Source organism: Aegilops tauschii, chromosome 5 (genome assembly GCF_002575655.3).
Source record: "Aegilops tauschii subsp. strangulata cultivar AL8/78 chromosome 5, Aet v6.0, whole genome shotgun sequence".
Lineage (NCBI taxonomy): Eukaryota > Viridiplantae > Streptophyta > Magnoliopsida > Poales > Poaceae > Aegilops > Aegilops tauschii.
The window spans coordinates 472,802,677-472,823,691 of NC_053039.3; positions in this window are offsets into that span (position 1 = coordinate 472,802,677).

Consider the following 21,015-nt stretch of genomic DNA (forward strand, 5'->3'; position numbering starts at 1 on the left):
CAATAAAAGTTTTTAAATATTAAAACTAAAATGTTCGGAGGGAGCCAAATAAATTCTAAGTAATAATGGTGGAGAAACCAACATTTTTAAAAGTATTTGAATGCGCTAGAATAAATAAAACATTGACTGAAACAATAACTTAAATACTTTTTATTTAATAAAGAATACAAGGTACTTTACTTTTGTCCCAAACTTTTTGTGAGAACAGTTGATTTTTACAAATCTAATTTAGGAGTGGGTTTCACCTTTTGTAAAACTATAAACTATTAATTAAGTAAAAGAAAACAGAAACAAGAAAATAAATAAAAGAAAAAGGAAATACAAAACAAAAAAATAAAATAAAACAGAAGCCCCCCTGCCCCACTGGGCCTTAGCCCAGCAGGCCCGGCCGGCCGGGCAGCGCCTCGGGGCCGTTCCCCCTTTCACTGCTGTAGCGACCGAGCGCCCGAGCGCGCTCCCGCCAGACCACCTCACCGGCGGCGCCGGAGAGGATAAGGGCAAAGCCACGGGCTCCCCTCGTCTCCTCACCCCACATGCCCCCTCGCCCTCCCCCGAAACCCTAGCGCGCCACAATCCCCCTCTCGTCCCCTTCCTCGCCTATGTTCGAGATGCCCGAGCGCCCCCGTCGCTGTCGATCGCCGTAGCCATGGCCACCGTCGTCCGTTCGTCGCCCCGGCAAGTCCTACAGCTCCGCCGTGGTCCTCTGCTTCCACTACACTGCTGGATCGAGCCCCGGAGCCCCTCGTGTCGCCGCACTCTTCTTCTTCTCCGGCTCGGCCACTGTGGCACCCTGATCTACATGGAGCAGGGGGCCTTCGCACGTCACCCCAGGATAACACCTGACGCACGACAGGTCCATAATACAGCATTCCAGGCTATTAAATGACAGCGGAACTCTGATAAAAATGGCGGCGGAAGTCTTGGTTTGGCAGCATAACAACTCTGGCTGGGCTCCACAACTCACAGGACTGGCAAGATTACTGCCTAGCACCACGGATCAAGCGAGCAATACGGGTACGACCTACAAAACTGGCATGACACGCCAGGTCAGTACATTGAATGTACTTGCAAGACAACCAAATACATAGCATCCAAACAAGCTGCAGACAAAGCAAGAACAGAGCGCATGCAACACCCTATCTCATATCAATTACTAAACATGGCATGATAAAAATCAACTAAGCATGAATAAAATCATAACATATACTAACATGGCAATGACATGGCATATCAGAACATGATTATAACATTGTAATAGGAAAACATAGAATTTTATCTCAATCATGGCATAACTTAACATGTCAATCAAAGCATAGCATGGCATCAAGAAACTATGCTGAAAATAAACTACCAATAATATCCAATGCAGACATAGCATGTGAACATTATGCAATCATCTTTTGTTCTATCATGGTTCTTTAAATGCAAATAATGATATATTATTCCAGCAATGCAACCAAACTTGTGCACCGAGTCCCTCGGACTCTCTTATCAACTGTGATCATCTCTGGATCACAAACACACCACCAAAGTGGTCTTTCTCAAGAACAACTCGTGATCCTTACGGCGATCACAACCACGACCAACACTTGGTCTCCAACCGTGATCCTTACGGCGATCACAACCACGACCAATATTTTTCCCGTGATCCTTACGGCGATCACAACCACTTATCTCATCATCAAAATATCGTCGTGACTCCTCACGACTATCTCATTGTTCAAGTTACCATATTCTTGTTATCACATATTTATTTACAAACTTAATTATTTCGGTTTGTCCACCATTTCGACCAAGACCTGATAGTGGGACCTACTATGAACTGTTGCTATCGATAGACTTTATACACTCTGCAGAGGTAGCATACTATACCCACACCACGGAACCCATGGCCTCGTCATCCCATTCGGGTGGACCAACGGCATTCCGATGAAACCAACCTACAGCCATGACGCTCTCCCAGCCACTCCGACCGAATCCCCAACGGGCTGGTCCTGGGTGGCCCCTTGTCTACCAAAAACACCCGACCACCGTCGTGGTCAACTCCCACTCGGGGACACTCCCACTCGGGGACTGGTACCAAAAATCTCAAAAACGAGCACACAAGGTTATGTCCGCTTACCTGATCAGGGTAAGCACGCCCATAACCTTCCCTAGTGGGAGGCACCGGCGAGAGGTCACGACAATAGCTCGCATTAAGGCCTTCCCACAAAGGCAAATGTGGCTGCACTGAAAAAGTTCGATTTGGTGGCACTATGCCTCGATCCCATCGATGACGGAGGAGGTTTGTTATTATTAACTCATTTTAATTCCTACTCCATCATCATGAGCATATTAAACATGAGTGCAACAATGAGCATGCAGCGTACGAATGCATGGTCAAAATATCGAACTTCTCAAGTACACAACTATCGAATACAGAGCATGACAATATCAAGTACTAGCATATCACGGAGCATTTCAATCATCATAACATCTTACAACGATGACATGCAAATAACGTAGAGTAGTGACATGGCATTATCAATAACAACATTCTAATTAGCATGGCAGACGATATCTTGAAAATACAAGCATGCAAGACAGGCATAAAGAAATAACTGCAGGCGAAAACAATATGAAACAACTGCAACTACACACACACACACAAGGTGCAAGCAAAGTCAACATGCAACTTCGGGGCTCATGATAAGAGGTTGGCTTGCCTGGGGGTCGGCAAATACTCCGGGAAGAAGTGCGAAACGATCGCTGAAAGATTTGCCGGAAACAGTTCTCTCTCGGAGGAGGCTGTTTACGGTCAAGGGAAAAATGGTCATTTTCACTGTGTGAAAATATTATGAAAATTATACCAACGGAAAGAGCTCGACGAGCAGAGAACGTGAGCGTTGGAATCACCTTATTCAGAGTTACGGGTAAAAAGATACGGACGTTTAAAGCTCAGGGACTAGTCTGTAAAAATACTTCTACAAACTGGTCCCTGGTAGTTTAAACAGAATGTGTCTTTTCTGAAAATACGTTTTCCAGAGAGGGAAACATATTCCCGGCCGAAGGAGAGGAAAATGCGCTTTCTGAGATTGAAAGTGCACTTTCCAGAAATGCGCTTTCGCGCGGGGAAAGCGGCGTCGTGGCGGGGACGCCGCCACTTATCTGACGTGGCACTCGGTCCGGCCCTTCGGTAGCCGACAGGTGGGGCCGCGCGGGAAAGGGCCCGCCTGGCCCTGGCGTCTTCTACCTCCTGCTCGAGAGAGAGCGAGGCCGAGGGAGGAGATCGCCCCGACGAGGATCGCCGGCGACTCCGCCACGGCAGGCGACAGGCGACTAGGTAGGGTCGCAGGGATGTGGCGCATCCATCCATGATGCGCACGGGGCTCGGGGAAGCTCGGGGGTGGTATAGGGCGACGGAGCAGAGTGGCAGGCTCGCCGGAAATCTGAGCGCTCCGGCGAGGGATTCGGTCGGGCTCCGGTACTGGAGTGCTTTGGAGGAAGGGGGAAAGGGTTGGCTTGCTCGGAGAAGGCTCAGGATGGCTATTTATAGTCGGGGCAAGGAGGGGAGGAGGTGGCACGCGGCGGGTGACGTGTCCGCGCGTCGGCGACGGCGCAGTGTCGGCAGGCGCGGCCAAGGCCCACGGGAAGCGGCGGGAAGGCGACGGGGAGGATCAAGACGAGCAGCAGAGGCTCACGGAGACGAGCAAGGCTCGAGGACAAGAGGAGGAAGCGGACACCGGCGAGGAAGAGGATGAGCTCACGGGCATGGACTGTTCGAGCATTGGCACGGCTCGCCGGAGAAGAAAACGAAGGGGGCCAGAGGTCCAGAGGGAAGACGATGTCGAGGGGGAGCTGTTGGGCATTAATGGCGAGGCCAGACACGGTCGGGGCAGCGCTGCCGACGACAACAGTGGCTAGACCACCGTTTTGGCTGGCTGCCCTCGTAGTCACCACTGGCATGGCGCGCTCTGGGTGTTTTACTGATGTAAGTTCATGTCTACCACGTAGTCCTTCCAGCGTGGAGTGTTACCATGGTGAAAGATCGGGCAGAGTCAAATGGAGATGAGTGAAACAAGCTCCACAAGTTTGCTGTTGCAAACTTGGCAACATCCTAGAGATTAAACCAGAGAGGGTAAATGGTAAACTAGATGTCCGGGAGGCTTGGGGTAGAAAGGACTACGGTCCTGGGAGTTTTGAGGTAAAATGGACAACTATTTACCATAGTTGCTGTACAACCACCAAAACTGACCCAGAAACTTAATCATGATGAAACACTCACTAGGAGTGATGGATTGGGCTATAACTTGGCAAAGCCTGATTATTTGAACATACCATGATGCTGTAAAAAGTTCATACCAAATGGACTCACCAAAATGGTACTTCCTTCACAGCTATCATTACTGTCCAAAAACTTTAGAAAAATCCTTAGGGCAATTGGTCAAGTGAAATGAGCCACAATCTTGTGGACATAGGTTATATGCGTAGGAGAAGGCCTGGAAAAATTAGCAGCCATAATGGAGCAAGATAAAATACACTTGCTGCACAAACTGAACATTTGGACAGAAAACAAGAATTGCTCCTGTGCTCACATAGTTCAATGAAATGAACTGAATTTGGGTGGAGGATAATGATTTGAGATACTTGAGAGGATGGAAAAGTTTCATCCAATTTGGAAACACTATGAAGGTACTTCCTTCACAAACTTGTGTTCTGGTCAGAAACTTTGAAAAAATGCACAGGGAGCTAGGGTGAATGTATTGAGCTCATCTTTGGTATCCATGGGTTATTTAACAATGTGAAACACCCTGCCAAATTGCAGATCAATTGGACTTAGCAATAAAGCACTTCCTTTGCAAAATTTCAGAGAAGGCAGAAACTTGCATTGGATCATGTGCCAAATTTTGAACTGTGGAATCATGATATTAGGATGGAACTAGTGATTATATAGCAAGGACAAGCTCCACAATTTATGTGGGAATTTTCTCAGCTATAAAAATAGTATTTCCTTTGGAAATTGGCAGAAATGCAATATTGGCATTAAATAGGAAAAGGCAATTTTCCTTATTTAATTATGGCCAATATACTTGCCTGAGCTTGGATTAGGCATAAGCATCAACTCCACCAATTCTCATGAATTTAGGAGATGGCTAGATATGCCTTTGCATTTTATTCCTCAGAAAGGCAAGAAAAGGAATGAATCATAATTCAAAAATATTGCATTGGACTTGCAATATTTTTGCATATCCAAGGTTAAGAAAGATAGGATGATCTCTGGGATCAATTGGGAGGATCAACAGAACAAGGAAAATGGTGGCTCCTTTGTAATCACAAGGGCATATCCAAATTCCAAAAATTTGGAATTAGGGTTTAAGACGAATTGAGCTGATGCAAATGAGGTCTTGCCCACTGAAACAGACATGAGCAGGATTTTGAAAGGTTGGAAATGACAAAATTTTCTCAGGGTCATCCAGCAAACTCAGGAGAAAATTTTGAAAATGAGTGCCAGGAGAGAATAACAGCACAAAAATTGATAACCCAATTTTGGGGCTGTTACAACTCTTCCCCCCTTAAAAAGAAATCTCGTCCTCGAGATTCCTAGGGTTACAACACAAACGAAAGAATAAAAACTCCAGAGAAAAACCTCGGGGTTAATTTTTAACCCTTTGGTTAAATTCAAACGAGTTGGGGGCTCCGAGAAAAAAAATCGCGGATTCCTCCACGAAACGTAGGTGTCGAGGTAGAATCAAGGGTGAAACCTGTATCGGGGTAGATGTACTGGATCGAGTGAAATAAAGTTGGCAGTGTTCCTCTGGAAAGGAAATCAGGAGAAAGAATTAGAGACGAGGAATTTCCAGACGGAAATACCTCTGCGAGGTTCTGGATTTGAAAATCCGGCACACGCTGTATGCACAGACAAATAGGGGTATGTGACTTTGCATCTCCCCGAGTACTGCCCGAATGTACTTGTGGGTGAACCGGGTATGCGTGCAGTATGCAGAAAAATCTAAACTAGCAAACATACAGAGGCAATAAACATGCAACAGAAAACACACCAGGCAAAATCATTCTAAGGTGTTTTAATGCTAGTGGGTATATATATAATCCTGGCATATATATACCTACACCAGCGCGCATTTTATTATAGACTCGAGACGAGTCAATGTTATTTTAGTGTATGTGATCTACTAATTAAAATCTTGTTAGCAACACAGTGTCAACCCTGTCAAACATTTCTGCTTGACAGAGAGACAAGCAAAAACAACACAAAAACAAAAGCACAAAAACATACATAGAACACAGCATACGGACTACAACAGTACCCGCAGACAACAAACACGAATGCGCTACGCGCTAAACGAAGCAACTCATCTAGGGATACATAGTTCTATCCTCATATCAAGGATGAACAGACTGACTGACCATCTCACTACGTGACTGAGGTCATGCAGAGGACTTGCCTTGTTGGGGCTCTCCGGGAGGACGAAGACTGAGCCAATCTCCATCTTCATCGTCCGACAACACTATGGGTTGGGGTTCGGCTGCTGGGGGTGTGGCTGAGATTGATCCGAGCAAATGCTGCTGGTGGATCCGTAAAAGAGCCTTGTCGAGGGTGATGATGTTGGGTCTAGGCCACAACACAGGCTGAGAGGGTAGCACTAGTTCGGATGGCATTGGGCAAATGACTTGAGATGCGAATTTACGAGCCTCACGGTAAGCTTCCTTGACGACTCGCACCGCATCATTGTCCAGAGTTCTAAACTCGGCAAGCATCTGGGAAATCATCATCCCCTGGGCAGTGATATACTACACCAGGCGAGCGAGTGCGGGGTCATCTCCTTGGATAGCGGGAGAAGGCTGCATTCCTACTTCTGTCACAATGGGGTAAAAGCAGAAATCCTGCCTCGCTGCCATATGCGGGTACCTAGTTCGGAGGTGAAGCATAGCCTCCACAGCAGCGGCCTGAATGGCTAAATCAGAGGTAGGCATAGCTCTACCCTGAAAATCCAACGGCTGGCCATCCGCTGCTAGGCTGATGCACACTCTTGCATCGAAACGATGAAGGTGAGGGACGGATGATGATTGGAACACCAGGTAATCGGGGATAGCCTTATAGCCAAAGGCTTTGGTGAGCATCTCAGCAAGAAGGGGTGGAAAGCCAGTGTGGTTGACGGCACCGGTGCGGCTGTGAAACTTGGGAGCTTTGAAGGTGCCAGTCATGGCTGGAGTGCTACTAGCTAGGCTTCTCTGCAGGGACATGGTTGACTGAGGGCTGAGCGATACGGCGAGCGGAAAGGGGGCTTTTATAGGCAGCTATGCGAGACATGCCCGCATGGTGTGGCCCCTTTCCCTTAATGGCGAAGGATGAGCGGTGTGGCCGACCCGAAAGGATATGGTTGCTATTCGCGCCACGGATAACTTGGCGGGGACAGCGGGGTGAGGACGTGTCGGTCCCGACTGCGCCACCTGTTGATTAACAGTGGCCATGCCGTATGCAGGTGTGGGTGAAATCCCTTCGGGCCATTACCGATTAATGGTAGCGGTGAACTAATACTAGGATAACCTATGCCAGCCTGGCTGCTCTGATACCATGCCCTGTGGCACCCCGATCCGCATGGAGCAGGAGGCCTTCGCACGTCAGCCCAGGATAACACCTGACGTACGACAGGTCCACAATACAGCATTCCAGGTACAAAAATATTCATCAAATACATGTATATGAGATTACATCATTGATGAATACAATTATCTGGCATAGCCCTAAGGCTATTAAATGACAGCGGAAGTCTGATAAAAATGGCGGCGGAAGTCTTGGTTTGGCAGCATAACAACTCTGGCTGGACTCCACAACTCACAGGACTGGCAAGATTACGGCCTAGCATGACGGATCAAGCGAGCAATACGGGTACGACCTACAAAACTGGCATGACACGCCAGGTCAGTACATTGAATGTACTTGCAAGACAACCAAATACATAGCATCCAAACAAGCTGCAAACAAAGCAAGAACCGAGCGCATGCAACACCCTATCTCATATCAATTACTAAACATGGCATGATAAAAATCAACTAAGCATGAACAAAATCATAACATCTACTAACATGGCAATGACATGGCATATCAGAACATGATAATAACATTGTAATAGGAAAACATAGAATTTTATCTCAATCATGGCATAACTTAACATGTCAATCAAAGCATAGCATGGCATCAAGAAACTATGCTGAAAATAAACTACCAATAATATCCAATGCAGACATAGCATGTTAACATTATGCAATCATCTTCTGTTCTATCATGGTTCTTTAAATGCAAATAATGATATATTATTCCAGCAATGCAACCAAACTTGTGCGCCGAGTCCCTCGGACTCTCTTATCAACTGTGATCATCTCTGGATCACAAACACACCACCAAAGTGGTCTTTCTCAAGAACAACTCGTGATCCTTACGGCGATCACAACCACGACCAACACTTGGTCTCCAACCGTGATCCTTACGGCGATCACAACCACGACCAATATTTTTCCCGTGATCCTTACGGCGATCACAACCACTTATCTCATCATCAAAATATCGTCGTGACTCCTCACGACTATCTCATAGTTCAAGTTACCATATTCTTGTTATCACATATTTATTTACCAACTTAATTATTTCGGTTTGTCCTCCATTTCAACCAAGACCTGATAGTGGGACCTACTACGAACTGTTGCTATCGATAGACTTTATACACTCTGCAGAGGTAGCACACTGTACCCACACCACAGAACCCATGGCCTCGTCATCCCATTCGGGTGGACCAACGGCATTCTGACGAAACCAACCTACTGCCATGACGCTCTCCTGGCCACTCCGACCGAATCCCCAACGGGCTGGTCCTGGGTGGCCCCATGTCTACCAAAGACACCCCGACCACCGTCGTGGTCAACTCCCACTCGGGGACACTCCCACTCGGGGACTAGTACCAAAAATCTCAAAAATGAGCACACAAGGTTATGTCCGCTTACCTGATCAGGGTAAGCACGCCCATAACCTTCCCAAGTGGGAGGCACCGGTGAGAGGTCACGACAATAGCTCGCATTAAGGCCTTCCCACAAAGGCAAATGTGGCTGCACTGAAAAAGTTCGATTTGGTGGCACTATGCCTCGATCCCATCGATGACGGAGGAGGTTTGTTGTTATTAAGTCATTTTAATTCCTTCTCCATCATCATGAGCATATTAAACATGAGTGCAACAATGAGCATGCAGCGTACGAATGCATGGACAAAATATCGAACTTCTCAAGTACACAACTATCGAATATAGAGCATGACAATATCAAGTACTAGCATATCACGGAGCATTTCAATCATCATAACATCTTATAACGATGACATGCAAATAACGTAGAGTAGTGACATGGCATTATCAATAACAACATTCTAATTAGCATGGCAGACGATATCTTGAAAATACAAGCATGCAAGACAGGCATAAAGAAATAACTGCAGGCGAAAACAATATGAAACAACTGCAACTACACACACACACAAGGTGCAAGCAAAGTCAACATGCAACTTCGGGGCTCATGATAAGAGGTTGGCTTGCCTGGGGGTCGGCAAATACTCCGGGAAGAAGTGCGAAACGATCGCGGAAAGATTTGCCAGAAACAGTTCTCTCTCGAAGGAGGCTGTTTACGGTCAAGGGCAAAATGGTCATTTTCACTGTGTGAAAATATTATTAAAATGATACCAATGGAAAGAGCTCGACGAACAGAGAACGTGAGCGCTGGAATCACCTTATTCGGAGTTACGGGTAAAAAGATACGGACGTTTAAAGCTCAGGGACTAGTCTGTAAAAATACTTCTACAAACAGGTCCCTGGTAGTTTAAACAGAACGTGTCTTTTCTGAAAATATGTTTTCCAGAGAGGGAAACGTATTCCCGGCCGAACAAGAGGAAAAATGCGCTTTCTGAGATTGAAAGCGCACTTTCCAGAAATGCGCTTTCGCGCGGGGAAAGCGGCGTCGCGGCGGGGGCGCCGCCTCTTATCTGATGTGGCACTCGGTCCGGCCCTTCGGTCGCCGACAGGTGGGGCCGCGCGGGAAAGGGCCCGCCTGGCCCTGGCGTCTTCTACCTCCTGCTCGGGAGCGAGCGAGGCCGAGGGAGGAGATCGCCCCGACGAGGATCGCCGGTGACTCCGGCCACGGCAGGCGACGGGCGACCTACCCACGGGTTCAGGAGGAGGAGGCGCACCCCGGGGTAGTCTCCGTTGCCGGTGACGAGCACAGGGGAGGGAGCCACCCGGCCCGCGGCGGAGAGGAGCTTCGGCCTCCGGTGGACACGGGGCTCCGGTGAGGGGAATGGAGGGCCGGCGGACTAGGGAGGGTCGCAGGGATGTAGCGCATCCATCCATGATGCGCACGTGGCTCGGGGAAGCTCGGGGGTGGTATAGGGCGGCGGAGCAGAGTGGCAGGCTCGCCGAAAATCCGAGCGCTCCGGCGAGGGATTCGGTCGGGCTCCGGTACTGGAGTGCTTTGGAGGGAGGGGGAAAGGGTTGGCTTGCTCGGAGAAGGCTCAGGATGGCTATTTATAGCCGGGGCAAGGAGGGGAGGAGGTGGCACGCGGCGGGCGTCGTGTCCGCGCGTCGGCGATGGCGCAATGTCGGCAGGCGTGGCCAAGGCCCACGGGAAGCGGCGGGAAGGTGACGGCGAGGATCAAGACGAGCAGCAGAGGCTCACGGAGACGAGCAAGGCTCGAGGACAAGAGGACGAAGCGGGCACCGGCGATGAAGAGGAGGAGCTCACGGGCATGGACTGTTCGAGCATTGGCACGGCTCGCCGGAGAAGAAAACGAAGGGGGCCAGGGGGCCAGAGGTCCAGAGGGAAGATGACGTCGAGGGGGAGCTGTTGGGCATTAATGGCGAGGCCAGAGACGGTCGGGGCAGCGCTGCCGATGACAACAGTGGCTAGACCACCGTTTTTGCTGGCTACCCTCGTAGTCACCACTGGCATGGCGCGCTTTGGGTGTTTTACTGATGTAAGTTCATGTCTACCACGTAGTCCTTCCAGCATGGAGTGTTACCATGGTGAAAGATCGGGTAGAGTCAAATGGAGATGAGTGAAACAAGCTCCACAAGTTTACTGTTGCAAACTTGGCAACATCCTAGAGATTAAACCAGAGAGGGTAAATGGTAAACTTGATGTCCGGGAGGCTTGGGGTAGAAAGGACTATGGTCCTGGGAGTTTTGAGGTAAAATGGACAACTATTTACCATAGTTGCTGTACAACCACCAAAACTGACCCAGAAACTTAATCATGATGAAACACTCACTAGAAGTGATGGATAGGGCTATAACTTGGCAAAGCCTGATTATTTGAACATACCATGATGCTGTAGAAAGTTCATACCAAATGGACTCACCAAAATGGTACTTCCTTCACAGCTATCATTTCTGTCCAAAAACTTCAGAAAAATCCTTAGGGAAATTGGTCAAGTGAAATGAGCCACAATCTTGTGGAGATAGGTTATATGAGTAGGAGAAGGCCTGGAAAAATTAGCAGCCATAATGGAGCAAGATAAAATACACTTGCTTCACTAACTGAAAATTTGGACAGAAAACAAGAATTGCTCCTGTGCTCACATAGTTCAATGAAATGAACTGAATTTGGGTGGAGGATAATGATTTGAGATACTTGAGAGGATGGAAAAGTTTCATCCCATTTAGAAACACTATGAAGGTACTTCCTTCACAAACTTGTGTTCTGGTCAGAAACTTTGAAAAATTGCACAGGGAGCTAGGGTGAATGTATTGATATCATCTTTGGTATCCATGGGTTATTTAACAGTGTTAAACACCCGGCCAAATTGCAGATCAATTGGACTTAGCAATAAAGCACTTCCTTTGCAAAATTTCAAAGAAGGCATAAACTTGCATTGGATCATGTGCCAAATTTTGAACTGTGGAATCATGATATTAGGATGGAACTAGTGATTATATAGCAAGGACAAGCTCCACAATTTATGTGGGAATTTTCTCAGCTATAAAAATAGTAGTTCCTTTGGAAATTGGCAGAAATGCAATATTGGCATTAATAGGAAAAGGAAATTTTCCTTATTTAATTATGGCCAATATACTTGCCAGAGCTTGGATTAGGCATAAGCATCAACTCCACCAATTCTCATGAATTTAGGAGATGGCTAGATATGCCTTTGGATTTTATTCCTCAGAAAGGCAAGAAAAGGAATAAATCATAATTCAAAAATATTGCATTGGACTTAGCAATATTTTTGCATATCCAAGGTTAAGAAAGATAGGATGATCTCTGGGATCAATTGGGAGGATCAACAGAACAAGGAAAATGGTGGCTCCTTTGTAATCACAAGGGCATATCCAAATTCCAAAAATTTGGAATTAGGGTTTAAGACGAATTGAGCTGATGGAAATGAGGTCTTGCCCACTGAAAAAGACATGAGCAGGATTTTGAAAGGTTGGAAAGGACAAAATTTTCTCAGGATCATCCAGCAAACTCAGGAGAAAATTTTGAAAATGAGTGCCAGGAGAGAATAACAGCACAAAAATTGATAACCCAATTTTGGGGCTGTTACAGCCACCGCATCGTCCTCGTCCTTGATCTACGCCACCGGTCCTCCCCGAGACCTCTGCCCAGACCACACGCTCCCCCGGTGAGCCTCTGCGCCGGATGCACCCTCCCCTGCCTCCTCTGATCGTCTGTAGCGCCCGTTCCACGCTCACCCGAACGTGCTGCCACCTGGCCTCGTCGCCGGCGTGGCCACAGTGACCATTTGGTCCCGTGCGTGCCAACGTTCCGCTTCTCGCATCGAGTAGGCACCGTAGGCACCTCACGTAGCTCGCTTTGCACCCCGTAACCCCGTTCCCGTACCTCGCCTGAAGAACCTCGCCGCCGGTGAGCTCGATGCGCTCAGCTCCGGCCACCGCAGCCTCCGCCACCGTCACAGATCGCTCCGCCGTCATCTTGCCGTTCGAACGAGCCCGGCCGCGCCCAAAATAGTGTGGTGTGGACGAATCCCGCCCGGCTCCGGCGTAGATCCGCCGCGGAAGAGGCTCGCCAGAGCTCTCTCCGGCGCCACGCCGACGTGGCCACCTGGGGCCACCCCGCTGGGTCACTGACCAGTGGGCCCGGCCCCCCTGTTGACCAGTTGACTAAGTCAACTATGATGACTGGGCGGGCCCTGCCTATGACATATGGGCCCCGCCCAGAGAACGTGTAAAAAAATAGAATTAAAAGAATTAGAAAAAATATTAATAATAAAAATAAATTTAATTAATTAATTAACTAAATTAATTAAGTTAATTAATCCTATTTAATTAATCTAATTAACCTGTTAGTTTAAATAAACAGTAATTAGTTTAACCTAAACCCTAATAAACCTAACAGTGTATGACAGGTGGGTCCCACTGGGCCCACATGTCAGTTTGACCGGTCAACACCTCTGTTGACTGCTGACGTCATGATGACGTCAGCAAACACTGTTCTGGATAATGTTGAATTAAAGTAATTAAATAAATCCTAAAATGATTTAAATCTTTTAAAATTAATATAAAATAAATCGTAGCTCGGATGGAAAAACTTTGTACATGAAAGTTGCTAAGAATGACGAGACAAATCCGAATACGCAGCCCGTTCGTCCGCCACACATCCCTAACCTATTGAACTCGCAACTTTCCCCCTCCGGTTCATCTGTCTGAAAACGCGAAACACCGGGAATACTTTCCCGGATGTTTCCCCCCTTCGCCGGTATCACCTACTACTGCGATTGGGCACGGCTAGCATCACGCTTTGTCATGTCATGCATCATCATGCATTTGTTTGCATTGTATTTATTGTTTCTTCCCCCTCTTCTCTCGCTAGACACCGAGACCGACGTCGCTGCTACCCAGTACGACTACGGTGTTGACGACCCCTCCTTCTCGGCTGAGCTTCCAGGCAAGCCCCCCTTGATCACCAGATATCGCCTATTCTTCTCTATACTGCTTGCATTAGAAGAGTGTAGCATGTTACTGCTTTCTGTTAATCCTATTCTGCTGCATAGCCTGTCGTTGTTGCTACAGTTGTTACCCTTACCTGCTATCCTACTACTTAGTATAGGATGCTAGTGTTCCATCAGTGGCCCTACACTCTTGTCCGTCTGCCATGCTATACTATCGGGCCGTGATCACTAGGGAGGTGATCACGGGTATATACTTTATACTTTATATACATGACACATGTGGTGACTAAAGTCGGGTCAGCTCGTTGAGTACCCGCAAGTGATTCTGATGAGGGGGCTGAAAGGACAGGTGGCTCCATCCAGGTAGAGGTGGGCCTGGGTTCCTGACGACCCCCGACTGTTACTTTGTGGCGGAGCGACAGGGCAGGTTGAGACCACCTAGGAGAGAGGTGGGCCTGGCCCTGGTCGGCGTCCGCGGATACTTAAAAATAACACGCTTAACGAGATCTTGGTATTTGATCTGAGTCTGGCCATTTGGTCTATACACACTAACCAACTACGCCGGAACAATTATGGGCACTCGACGTCGTGGTATCAGCCGAAGCCTTCGTGATGTCAGCGACTGGGCGGCGCGCGCCAGATTGGACCGCGTAACGTGACTTCCTTTGTACTGGAGGTTGCTAGGTCTGCTTCCGGCCGCCCTCGCAACATGCAAGAGTGCAATGGGCGATGGGCCGAGACCCCTGCGCCATAGGATTTAGACCGGCGTGCTGACCTCTCTGTTGTGCCTAGGTAGGGCTGCGACGTGTTGATCTTCCGAGGCCGGGCATGACCCAGGAAAGTGTGTCCGGCCAAATGGGATCGAGCGTGTTCGGTTATGTGGTGCACCCCTGCAGGGAAGTTTATCTATTCGAATAGCTGTGTCCCTCGGTAAAAGGATGACCCGGAGTTGTACCTTGACCTTATGACAACTACAACCGGATACTTAATAAAACTCACCCTTCCAAGTGCCAGATATAACCCGGAGATCGCTCTCTAAAAGGCGACGAGGAGGGGATCGCCGGGTAGGATTATGCTATGCGATGCTACTTGGTGAACTTACCATCTATTCTCTTCTACATGCTGCAAGATGGAGGTGGCCTGAAGCGTAGTCTTCGACAGGATTACTATCCCCCTCTTATTCTGGCATTCTGCAGTTCAGTCCACCGATATGGCCCTTTACACATATACCCATGCATATGTAGTGTAGCTCCTTGCTTGCGATACTTTGGATGAGTACTCACGGTTGCTTTTCTCCCTCTTTTCCCCCTTTCCCTTCTACCTGGTTGTCGCAACCAGATGCTGGAGCCCAGGAGCCAGACGCCACCGTCGACGACGACTCCAACTACACCGAAGGTGCCTACTACTACGTGCAGCCCACTGACGACGACCAGGAGTAGTTAGGAGAATCCCAGGCAGGAGGCCTATGCCTCTTTCGATCTGTATCCTAGTTTGTGCTAGACTTCTTAAGGCAAACTTGTTTAACTTATGTCTGTACTCAGATATTGTTGCTTCCGCTGACTCGTCTATGATCGAGCACTTGTATTCGAGCCCTCGAGGCCCCTGGCTTGTATTGTGATGCTTGTATGACTTATTTATGTTTTAGAGTTGTGTTGTGATATCTCCCCATGAGTCCCTGATCTTGATCGTACACGTTTGCGTGCATGATTAGTGTACGGTCAAATCGGGGGCGTCACAACGCCACACCCCTCCCGATCAACAGGACCCCCGTTTCGACCGTAGGAGGTCCGTTTCCTCCGTTTTGCGGTACGCCACAACCCTCCCGATCAACAGGACCCCCGTTTCGACCGTAGGAGGTCCATTTCCTCCGTTTTGCGGTACGCCACACCCCTCCCGATCAACCGGACCCCGTTCCGAACGTAGGAGGTCCGTTTCCTCTGTTTTACGGTACGCCAGGCCTCGTTTCCATCGCCTGTTCCGTCCAAGCCCTCCCGATGAACACGACCACGCATTCCGTTCCTACCCAGCCAGTTGGCTCCCACGCGTTCCGTTGCCTCCCGATGAACACGACGCATTCTGTTGCCTCCCCATGAACACGACGCATTTCGTTGCCTCCCCATGAGCACGACGCATTCTGTTGCCTCCCCATGAACACGACGACGACGCTGTTTCTCCGCTCCGACCCAGCCATGTACACGAGCCCTGGCTGTACGTATGCGCGAGTAGGCATTCGAGACCCCGCCCGTATGTACACATACGTTGCCGTATTTTCTTTCTTGCACCCTGGCCGCTGTACGTATGTGTACATGCTACGTGCGCGCCTCTACTACGACACGTACGCGCCTCTACTACGACACGTGCGTGCCTCTACATCCACCAGTATATATGTACGTACACGTTCGCGACCAGAATGACAACGCTACGTACGCTTCAACCAGGTGGGTCCCGACTGTCAGGCACTTCCTTGCATGCGAAGATGTAGCTGGTGGGTCCTAGCAATTAGGGGGCGAATCGTTTTTTTGCCCGGACGCACTTCCTTGCATGCGAAGATGTAGCTGGTGGGTCCCAGCAGTCAAGGGGGCGAATCGTTTTTTTCCCGGACGCACTTCCTTGCGTGCGAAGATGTAGCTGGTGGGTCCCAGTAGTCAGGGGGAAACGTTTTTTTCATGAAATACGGTGGACCGTCCTGTGGATCCCCGCTGTCAGGTGGAGGAATCATTATTTTGCGCGTAATAAGGAGGCACTTCCTTGCTGCGGCCGTGGACCCAACTGTCAGCCTCTCCACGTACAGTCCACGTCCGATGGAAGTCATTACTTGACCACGATGACCATGCCGCGCTGAGAGCACCACGGCGGTGGACGACGGCGAGGACTAGGAAGGGGACGACTCATAGCCGGGGAAGACGCAGCAGTGGATGCCCACGCGAAGAGGAGTACGAGGGTTCACTGGTTCGGCTGCGGTGTGAGGCTGCTGTCTCCGCAGAATAACAGGGGGTGTGGGTGAGTAGAGGGATGGCCTGGCCAGCGGTGGGAGTAGTAGGGGGCGGTGAGGCCTCCGCGGCATCACAGCCGGCCACGGGAGGCAGGAGCACGCGGCACGACCGACGCTGGTTTGGGCGGCTGGAGCAAGAAGACCAGAGGTTGAAGAAGCACTACGGCCGTTGGATGAACATCGTACGGTAACAGGAGCTAGAATCGTTCATATTGACTAAGTTGACAAAGCCCTCCGTCCCCGTCAACTTGGTAGGCCCACAAGTCAGCCTCCCACTATGCTGGGTTCCAGTTGGTAGGGGGAGTATTCATTTTTTTTTTGTGTAATAAGGGGGCACTTCCTTGCGTGCGAAGATAGTTGGTGGGTCCGACATGTCAGCGGGGAGCACGTTATTTTCGCGAAATACAGAGGCCCTTCCGGTGGGTCCCAGATGTCAGGTGGAGGAATCATTATTTTGCGCGTAATAAGGAGGCATTTCCTTGTGTGCGGCCGTGGACCCAGCTGTGAGCCTCTCCACGCACAGTCTACTTCCGATGGTGTCGTTCGTTGACCACGTTGACCACGCCGCGCCGAGCGCATCCAAGGTGGTGGACGACGGCGAGGCCCCGGACAGCAACGAGCCGGAGATGGGAAGACGCGGGAGTAGAGTCGCAGACGGAGAGGTGTACGAGGGTTAACTGGTTCTAGTGCGGTGTGGTTCGGCGGTCGGTGGAGAAGAAAGGAGGTGTGGAGGGGTGGAGGGATGGCCTGGCCAACGGTGGAGTAGCGCTTCATAGCGAAGCGTGCTAAGTAGAGCTGCTAGCAGCAGGAGGCGGGAGGTGGTCCCGGCGGCGCTAGAGGAAGAAGACGAGAGATTGAAGATGGATGTCGGTCGTTGGATGTAAATCCAATGGCTAACATGTCAGAATCATTTGTTGACTAAATTGACAACGACTTGCGTTGGCTTCGACCTATTGGCCCACATTTCAGGCTCCAAAAATGTGGCACGTATTCAACCCATTTTTCAGAATTTATAGTCTTTTTTTGCGCAATAGAATTTACAGTCAATTTGATCTTCTTTTTTGAATTACAGCCATTAGCTGGGCTGGGTGAACAAATAATGTAGCGTCCATGCGGCCCATTTATTTTATTTCCTAAATGATTACAGGCCATTTGCACTTTCTCGAAATACACGATTTTGCTGGGCTGATTCTAATTATAATGTTGGGTTGGGCCAGCAATGTTATCAAAAATAAAAAGGGGCTGAGCATTTTGTTATAAATATATTTAAATAAGAAGTGATATTATTACATTCGTCCTTAAATCTTACCAAGCTTTTGTACACAATCACTAGGATTTTCGTGCCAAAACAATCAAGGATTTTATCTGTTAAGAAATTATTTTTGTAAGTTAATAAGATGTGGGATATTGTTTTCTTACATATGTAAGTATCTGTTAAATATATGATGACAATAAAAATAATATATAATAAAATATAAAATAATTTAAATATATATAATATAGTTAGAAGGGAAACATAAGTTGGACCTGGCGTTCCTATTCTTATATAGAAAAATAGAACAGACCTCTGCGTTTTCTTCAAAAAAATACATAAATTGGGCTGCCAAAAATAAAACCTCGGATGGGAGGTCCATAGGTCGGCGATACATGACGGCCCTAAGAAAATACAAACAGGCCTATGGACCTCCCATCCGAGGTCATGGGCTGCGCATGTTAAAAATGAAAGCCTAGATGGGGCAGCCCAAAACCACGTCCAACACTTGCCAAAACTTCGTCCCTCATTTTCTCTGTGTTTCGCACACTCGACATTGTGTGGGCATTTTGACTGTGCATCATATGAAGATGTGCTATGCATGAATGTTGATCAGCATGATGTTAATTGGCTGGTAGTTCCATTTTCGACCATGAATAAAACTTCCAACATGATGTTAACCCTATTTGAAAAGGCCGTGTTAATATAAATGCTCTGCCTCTGAAAGTTGCAGTTTCTTATCTGAAACTGAACTTGCAGTTTCTTATCTGAAACTGAAACTTGCAGTTTCTTCTCTGAGAATCACATTGTCTGCACTTTTATACTCCTATGAAACTACATTTTTTAAGTGCTAAAAATAGATCTTTAGAATTCATAAAATACTTCATATGCTCAATACTGCAACTCTGAAATTCAAAAGACATTCATATCTGAAAGTACTCTCAAAATACACAACACAAAACACAATTCACAACCTACAAATACTGACAACCCTAAGCTCCTCCTGACAATTCACAACCTGCCCGACTATTGGGCTGGGGGGCAGCCCCCTCCTATTCCTCGGCGGCAGACAGCCGCCCCGTGAGACGATGTGAACGGCGAGGGAGACGATGGCGGGGAAGCGTCGTCGGGCCAACTGCTTTTCTCCTCTTGCAGTTGGGTTCGGTCGACGAAGACTCCACCGGCTCGCTCTGGCAGGACACCCTCACAAACGGCACCCTGTAGATGCTCGATCCTTCAATCTCTGGTGGATGCTCCATCTGGGATTGATACTCCCACCACCGCTCCCTCACGATCGGATTCGGTGAATCAGTTTGCTCCATGGCCCAGAGGAGCAGCTCTATGTACTCTAGCGCGACTCCCTCCGGGAGTATCGCTGCCTTTTCGCTCTGTTGCAGATATTTGGCCATGGATGTCGCCGTCGCCGCTAGTTGGTCCTTGTTGTCAAACCAAGACTGTATCTTCAACATCCTAGCTAGCTTCACAGGGTCGCCATCTGCGATCCTCACGTATCGGTTGTACTCCTCCATCGATCTACTTCTCCACAGCACCTTCACTCGCCGGCGGTGGTTTTCGAATGGAAGAGGAGAGGAGCAACGCTGGTTTTGGATTAGAACGGGAGAGGAGCGACGCTGGTTTTGGACTGGAACAGGAGAGGAGGGGCGATGGTTTTGAAATGGAAGAGGAGAGGAGCGGCGCTGCATTTAGATTGGAATAGGAGAGGAGCGGCGGTGGTTTAAGAGGAGAAGAGTGGAAGAGCAGCGCTGGTCTTGGACGTATTTTTTTGTTGTTTTGCGTATTTTGGGTCAAAGTTTGACCACGTACTGTATTTGACAAGCAAAATGTGAATGCATGTCATCAAAAATTGTATCGTTTGGTTCGTATCTGAATGTACTTTCAAATTATATTATTTTTGCAACATATAACATATATTTTATGTGCGAAAATCATGGTCAATTATGACCCAGAATAAAAGGGAGACTAGTTAATGTGGGGTCGCTTTCTTAATTGAAGGGTAAATTGATTTTGATTTTGATCCAGTCACAGCGCGCCGGCCCTCTCGTCCAATCCTAAATCGCTGTCGCACGCTCCTCTCCCTCTTCTCCATTGCAAAACCACCTCCTCTCCTCTCCATCATCTCCATTCCAAAACCACTATCTCGCCTCTCCCTCTTCTGATCTTCTCCATTGCAAAACCACCTCCTCTCCTCTCCATCATCTCCATTCCAAATCCACCGTCTCGCCTCTCCCTCTTCTGATCTTCTCCATTGCAAAACCACCTCCACTCCTCTCCATCATCTCCATTCCAAAACCACCGTCTCGCCTCTCCCTCTTCTCTATTGCAAGTCCACCATCTCTCCTCCCATCTTCCAAAGCTAGCACCGGACCACTCAGAAGGACATCTATGGAGAGGATGCAGCAGTGAATCAGGCAGATCGCCGGCGGCGACCAGGCAAAGTTAGCCAGGTTGAAGGAGATCCTTAGTTGGTTTGACAATAAGTGGGAGATTTCGAGGACGGTGCGGGCCATGTGGCAATGTATGCGAAAGAGCGAGACGACGGCGATGAGGGCGGCGATGTACATGTACTCCTCGGCGGCAGTCACGCCGCAGTCCTCCGAGTTCATCGGGTATCTCCACTGGGCGATGGAGCAGACAGATTCGCCCGAGGCGACAGTCAGGCGGAGGTGGTGGGCGTACAGGTTGAAGGTCGAGCACCCAGAGGATAACGAATCGATCGAGTATGGTGTGCCGTTCGTGAGGGTGCAGAGCCAGCCGGAGCCACAGGAGTATTCGTTCTCCCACCGCAAGAGGAGGCCGGATGGCGTGACG